This window comes from Copadichromis virginalis, linkage group LG5, assembly GCF_057382275.1.
Source record: "Copadichromis virginalis isolate Kocher_CV1m ecotype Utaka linkage group LG5, C_Virginalis_male_GT1.1, whole genome shotgun sequence".
Lineage (NCBI taxonomy): Eukaryota > Metazoa > Chordata > Actinopteri > Cichliformes > Cichlidae > Copadichromis > Copadichromis virginalis.
In genome coordinates, this window is record NC_140622.1 from 38,873,824 (window position 1) to 38,881,890 (window position 8,067).

The 8,067-nt window shown below is 40.2% G+C and overlaps 1 long non-coding RNA gene across 1 annotated transcript; it reads left to right on the top strand.

The window, feature by feature from the left end:
- Positions 1-7,746: 7,746 nt before the first annotated feature.
- LOC146710340 (uncharacterized) lies at positions 7,747-8,020 on the top strand. The gene is made up of 2 exons (XR_014920594.1): positions 7,747-7,795; positions 7,827-8,020. It is a non-coding gene; the product is annotated as an uncharacterized LOC146710340 (long non-coding RNA).
- Positions 8,021-8,067: the final 47 nt, after the last annotated feature.

Consider the following 8,067-nt stretch of genomic DNA (forward strand, 5'->3'; position numbering starts at 1 on the left):
TTATAACATTGTCTGGATTAATGTAATATCAATGGAAAAGTGTAGAAATATATAGAATCTTTTTTTTTGTATTTTTTACGTTATAGGACAATAAAATTGTGAAAAAAACATGAAGGATTTGTTTTCAATGGAGCTGAGGACTGAATGGTTCAACAGAGTAATGTGAGCCTCAGCTTTTAAACATGACAGGAAATAACCAGCAACATTCATGATCTATACTTCAGTGACACATTATTAGAAAAGAACTAGTAATTAATTGTCCTATAAGGCAGCGGTCCTCAACCACCAGGCCACGGACCCGTCTGTGAGTCATTTGCAACCAGGCCGCGAGAGTTGAGCCTTGGGTGTGAAATTTATGGTTTTCTAAATTTCTTTTTTTTTTGCAACTGCACTGTAAGAAATGTATGTAAAAATTACCCTAGAAAACTGTAAAATGGCAACGGTAAATTACCATTAAATCAAAAAGAGTAAATGATGATGATTGACAAACGGTGATTTGCTTTTATTTTTACACTACTTGAAAATATATTAATTTACAGTAATATGGCACACTGTCTTAGAAAACAACAGGAAAAATCTGTAACATTATCTACAATTAATCACCCTACAATTTACATAATAACTCTGTATGAATGACAATCTTTGCTGCTTTTTTCATTTGAATTTACAAGTTACAACTGTATGTTAATTACTCGAAACATACCGTGCTTTTAATTTTTACCAAAATAGGATACCGTTTTGTGTTCTACATTTACAGTTCATCTTTCACCGTGAAATTCTGGCAACCACAGCTGCCAGTAATTCTCTGTAAATTCCGGTCTGTGGCGCAAAAAAGCTTGTGTACTTTGAGACTTGTAGAAGTCTGTCCAGGCTGTACGCTACGACTGCTAGAATTTCACTCAGAAAAGTGAAGTGTTAGCCACTTTGAGCTCTCCACAAACTGAAGTCAATCTGATGTAATCCCACCTCAGATGGTTAAATGAGGCCCTAAAAAACCCAAAACACACACACAAATAAAAGCTCCAATGTAATGAAAAAAAGAGGAGTTAATTTATTAATAAAAATCCATTTTGTACATTATGAAAGGACGCACAAATGAATTGCTCCATGATGTGTGAAATAATGTCACACAGAAAAACAATATTTAAGAAGAAACTAAAGCCAGTGACTCACAGACTAAAATAAATGTGTGTTCACATTTTATAATATTCATTTTTTAAAACAGCAAGTGTTGCTGACAAAAGCCTATATTTACTACATGTTTTAGATCTGTTGGCTTTTCACTTCTTATTAAGGTGTAAAGTGTGTTGCTCTGAAGTAAATTACAGGTTTTAAATAAAACTTGTCAATTAAATGTAAAAACTGTTTAGCAAGTTTTCGAGACAACAGAAGGACCACCTGTGCTGCAGGCCTCGCTAACTATCCACAGAAATACTTGTCAAAGATATTTCTAATTTAAATGTTATTAATCTTCAGCAGTTAAATGTTGGATCTAAGATGTTCGTCTGCCTCTTTGAACAGTACTAGTAGCAGCGACATCTTTCTCTCAGATGAAAGTTGTGTTAACTGGCATCTCTCTGCTTTTTAACTAATGAAATGATTTATGTAAATGCTAGTTTCATATAATCAGGGCCAGAGCAATACATAAACACATACTGAACATGCTTAAAGGCAACGTACAAGTAAAAAGGGAATAGAAAAAAATGTGTTAAAGGTAACATTAAGCTGTGGAGACCATGACCATGGTCTCCATCTTCTGCCATAAAGTTGAGAGGTTTAACACAGGAGTCTATTTGGAGAAAACCTGAATTAGTCATTAGAGGAGCTGCAGCTTTTGGTACTTGTGTTGGCTTAACTTTTCAGCCTTGGATGGTGAATTTTCACTGAGTGTGGTACTGTGCTGTGCTTTTTTGTGTAGATATTATGTAGTACAATTTTATGCTACACACTAGCTCATTTATTTTCCTTTGTGCTCCATTCCTCTTCAGACACATTAAAAAAAGAAAGGTTTTATCATTGTATTTTAATGATTTTGGCCACAAATCCTCATTTCTATTTAGCATGAACCATGCAATAATTTCTGCATTTTATGTTTTTGATTTTGTGATTGTATGTAAAATAAAATGAGAAAGATCTTATTATAAATGATTTTCCGAAATTGAAAAAATGTCAGAGATATCTGAAGACAAACCATGTGATGACTATAAGCAGCAACATCAGCACATGCAGACAGTGAACCACAACTGAAATCACAGACCCCGGGTCTGTGGACAAAACCAGAAATAGAAATCAATCCATATTTAATCAATCTATCATCAATACTCTGCTTTGAAGGAGATGCATTTTGCTCCATATTTTAAAAATTATGCAGATATATTCTAGTAGAGCATGTTTTACAGATCAAATTCAAATACCCTCAGCTTGGGTAGAGGCCCCGGCCTTCTGAGACCCTGAATACGTAGTTTTAGAAACTGAATGGATGAATGTAATCAGTCTGTTTACAGTGCTGCTTATGGAGACTTGATTTAGTTTATGCTCTATCTGAAAGAAACTATTTAGCTCCTCCCCCTTTAAGACAGCTTTCCTTTTAAGGAAGTCTTGAACTGTTAGTGGGTGGGGCTTCTGTGCATCAGAGGCGAGACAGATCATGTTTTTCAGATTTCTGTTCCCTTTTGGACTAACTGGGTAAACAAAAGCATGCCTTCTACACTTCCACTCACACTTTACTACATTAGGAATGAAAACTCTGTGACATGCTGCTCCAATATTAGAAAATAAACCCTCCTAAAACAGTTTGTAGAACAGTCTGAGACCTGAACCTTCTCATTATTTAAAACGCTGGCAGTGTTTATTATGAACATGCACCAGTTTAAAAGTAGATTCATACTATTGTTTAAACTTTGGTCATATATCTAATGCAATATTAGTCTTTAGGCCTCAAAAACAACCAACAGTTGACTCTGTGCCAGCTGATGAGGTTGTGCAGTGAACTGTTGATTTGGTTGGTTACTCCAAAACTAAACGACCAGAATGGTATTCAAGAGCATACATGTTTACATGTATGTGAAAAAAGTCACAAAAACATATAACAGATCCACTTTAGCTGGTAAACCTGATGAAATGTTTGTAATAGAGATTTCTGAGAGCTGAAGACCGGGGCTGTGTTCCAGAAAGCAGCTTCAACAAATTGTAAGTGTAAATTTAAACTTGAGGAAGTCAAAAGATGGTAACTCTGAGTTTCAGTTTTTAGTTCCAGAAAGGATGATCCGAATTCTTTCAGCGAGCTCTGACTGATTACACTAAGCGAAAGGTTTTCATTATATTGGAACTGTTTATTGTTCTTTTTAGCTACTAAAGAATAGTTAAACACCACATGTACTGCTACTATCACTACTACTACTCCTTCTTAACAACATCCACACATTTCTTACCAGGTTCCAATAACATGTTCTTAATGACAGGACATAAGTTTGATCTTTGATAAAATACATTTGTAGTACCCACGACCTGCCTGTTCAAGATGTTTAATGACCACCTTGAGATTTTTATTTTTTTTTCATGTTACAGAGAAAATCAGCCTGTATTTTCTGACACATCCTTCTGTGAGCTTGCTAAGGTTGTTCTGCTGGGAATAAATGTATCAATATAATCATATTTTTTTTATTTGTTTTTGGTTATCTGCAGCTGAATTGAACCCATGATGCTGCATATGCAGCCACTTCAAAGAAGGCCTCATAACCTGCAGAGCAAAGAGAAATGTGATGTACAGTTATTGAATTTGTGTGTCTGAGAACTTCAATTGGTTGTAGACGTCCTTCTTATACAGATAGGACTTGTAGAGTTCAGACACTGAAATATAGTAAACATATATATGCATATACAGGATCTTTAGTGATCCTGTCATCAGAGAGACGACGAGTCGCAGGAACTTCATCGTGTTGGTTTTGGAAGTCTGCAGTTAGTTTCCTTCGGTCACTTTGTCTCTTCAGTCTGTCGCTCGCCAGTGTTGTTTCGTAAATTTCTCTCAATTGTTCTTAATTTTCTTTTGAACGCAACTCTTTTCTCATCATACTTTGCATCCTCTCATTGTATACATGATGTGGTGTATGAGAGAAAGAAAATAACAGGAAGTCTATGACACACTGGTTATGCAATCTTTTTTCACAACATCCCACTGTGTTGCAGTTTCTTCTGAAAACACTCTGTGCCTGGTTCTTTGCTTTGAGGTTAGATGAACAGAAGGTTAAAGTAGAATGTGGTCTAACTCTGGAAGAAGGCAGTGTTGGAGAGGTAGCTGCAACAACGATGACTTCATTTCGAACTAAAAGATGAACTGCAAATACCTTAAATTATTCCATAATTACAGACACAAGCATGTGATAGAAAGAAAAATCAAAATTCAAGAGGACAGATACAGAATTTTAAAACAAATGCATTCACTTGTTTAGAACATTTATTCTGAATGCAGCGAGAGATGGTAACAAAAGGCTGCATATGCTGTACATTTTAGAGCAGTCACACACACACACACACACACACACACACACGCACACTTTTTTATAAATCCACATGCAGCCAGTTGTGTATAAGTTGGCATAAGTGATTACTTATACCTAGAGCTGGGTGGTTAGCTTGCTACCAAGATGCTGATGATGAACAACAAGCTTAAAATAAAATGTTTTGTTGAAAAAACGCAAAAGCTGACAGTTTGTCTTCGAGGAGCTTCAGCAGAACACAAAACGCCTGCTGTGGGCCGTGCTAATTATCATCAGAAATACTGTTATAGTATATTAAATATTTCAGTTGTATTAATCTTCCTTGAGTATCATTCTCAATGTGACATTAGCAAACAAAACATCTTTATTTCTTCTGTAAAGTTGAGTGTTTTAACACAGACGTCTTTGGTGACCAATCTCTATCTAGACAACGTCAGGTGGTCATTAGAGGAACTGCAGTTTTTGGTTCTTCATCACTGGCTTGAATTTATGCAGCGTAGAGCAAATGTGATTTGAATGTTGCATGACATAGATGAATATGAGTAGTCATGCATTCAGATTTTATAAATGCACAGCGACATACTAACATAACACATAACAACAAAACAGATTTTTCTTCATGATCCATTGCTCCTTTTCCCCCAGTCAGTAAGAGTAAATAAAGATGTCAACTCAATAACAGTTTAATAACAGCTTAGCTGACTTGTTGTAGCACGATTTGTTTGAAGTGACTTGAAACAGTAACAACACCATCACATACAAACAGGGAGCCACAGCAGGAATGACCCTGTCGTGAATCTGTGGTTCAAAAGCAAAAAACCAAATGACATTCATCTTAAAAAATCTATTATGTAAAGCAGAGGTGTCAAAAAGAAATATGAAGAAGCATACGCTCACTTAATCCCACCCTGTCCAACTAAAATCTATCTATCTATCTATCTATCTATCTATCTATCTATCTATCTATTAGGGGTGCAACAATACTCGTATCGATATTGAACCGTTCGATACAGTGCTTTTGGTTCGGTACGCATATGTATCGAACAATGCAATTTTTTAAATTTATTTTATCAACTTTTCTTCTGACAATGCTGTCTGTGTTGAGCGCTCAGTGGATCTGCATTCGACTACTTCGCCTAGGCTGCACTGTCAAGTGCAGATCCACTGAGCGCAGCGCAAACTAGCAAGACAGACCATCATCTCACGACCCAACCAGAAACCGTCGATTACTGCGGAAGTGCGTGCACTTCTGAGGACCCGAGACTCTGCCTTCAAAGCGGGAGATAAGGTGGCGCTTAGAAGAGCTAGGGCCGAACTTTCTCGGGCCATCAGAGAGGCGAAGCGTGTATACGTCCAGAGAATCCACAACCACTTCAAGGACAGCGGCGACACACGGTGCATGTGGCAGGGCTTACAAGTCATCACTAACTACAGGATGACATCACCTGCCTGTGACGGTGACGGCTCCCTCCCAGATGCGCTGAACAGCTTCTACGCTCGGTTCGACAGGCAGAACGACGTGGCGGCGAGGAAGTCCACCTCTCCTCCGAACGACCAGGTAAAGCTGCTGGACCAGACAACATCCCAGGCAGAGTGCTCAGAGAATGTGCTGAACAGCTGGCAGATGTTCTCACCGACATCTTCAACATCTCTCTGAGCAGTGCTGTCGTTCCCACGTGCTTCAAGGCCACCACCATCGTCCCCGTGCCCAAGAAGTCTTCTGTGTCCTGTCTCAACGACTACCGTCCTGTTGCACTTACACCCACCATCATGAAGTGCTTCGAGCGGCTCGTCATGAGACACATCAAGACCCTGCTGCCCCCCTCACTGGACCCACTGCAATTTGCGTACCGCCATAACCACTCAATGGACGACGCCATCTCTACTGCACTCCATCTTGCCCTCACACACTTGGAAAAGAAGGATACACATGTTTGAATGCTGTACATAGATTTCAGCTCAGCATTCAACACGATCATCCCCCAACAACTGATCGGAAAGCTGAGCCTGTTGGGCCTGAACACCTCCCTCTGCAACTGGATCCTGGACTTTCTGACCGGAAGGCCTCAGTCAGTACGGATCGGGAACTGCACCTCCAGCACCACCACACTGAGCACTGGGGCCCCACAAGGCTGTGTGCTCAGTCCTCTGCTGTTCACACTGCTGACTCATGACTGTGTAGCAACACACAGTTCGAATTACATCATTAAGTTCGCTGATGACACGGCCGTGGTGGGTCTCATTAGCAAGAACGACGAGTCAGCGTACAGAGAGGAAGTGCAGAGGCTAACGGACTGGTGTAAAGACAACAATCTGTCTCTGAATGTTGACAAGACAAAAGAGATGGTTGTTGACTTTAGGAAGACACGAGGCGACCACTCACCGCTGAGCATCAACGGCTCCTCTGTGAAGATCGTCGACAGCAACAAATTCCTGGGTGTCCACCTGGAGAAGGACCTCAGCTGGTCCCTCAACACCAGCTCCCTGCACAAGAAAGCCCAACAGCGTCTCTTCTTTCTGAGAAGACTGAGAAGGGCCCAGCTTCCACCACCAATCCTGACAACCTTCTATAGAGGAACTATCGAGAGTATCCTGAGTGGCTGTATCAATGTCTGGTTTGGGAACTGTGCCGCAAGACCCTACAGCGGATAGTGGGAACAGTAGAGAAGATCATCGGGGTCTCTCTCCCCTCTATTGAGGACATCTACACTACACGCTGTATTCGCAAAGCCACCAGCATTGTGGCTGATCGGACACACCCCTCTCACACACTCTTCACACTCCTACCATCTGTGTTGGGTCCGTCTAGCACAGGCCCACCGCTGGAACGAGACAATTAAAAAACACAGCAAAAGCATTGAACACCAAGTAGGCAAAGTTCTTCTTGTTACTCATGCATGAGGGAGACCTGCCTGGAGCCAAGTGTCGTTCCACCACTTGACCTCCGTCAGACTCTCAGCCAGGTTCCCCATAGCACTCCTTTTATTGTGGTTACATGAACATGCATAGGGTCATTAACATATAACATCTTACATAGGTATACATGTGAACAAAGAATACTGTGTGTGTGTGTGTGTGTGTGTGTGTGTGTGTGTGTGTGTGTGTGTGTGTGTGTGTGTGTGTGTGTGTGTGTGTGCGTGGGGTCAGAGTGTGACCCCATAAACAACTTCCCTTAACCTGCTGGTCTGGAAAATCCAACAGTTCATCTATATGTAAAAGGCACTTAGACTCAACTACGTTAATCCTACCATAAAACAATAAAACAAGGTACGACCTCTTCCCATGCTCCCAGGATGTAGGTGTGCATTCCAGTGTGGAATACACACCAAGCCTTTGCAGCCTGCTAAAGATCACACATCCTATCACTACACAATTGATTATACACCTCTAAGCATATATGGTTAAATATTTCTAAGCATAAATTACAATCAACAATACAAAACCTAAAAATCTGGAAAAAGGTACCGAAGCATTCGGGCACACACATCCAGACTGTGCAACAGCTTTTTTCCACAAGCCATCCGTCTCCTCAACAAAAAGGGACTGGACTGATAAACACACACACGCGCAC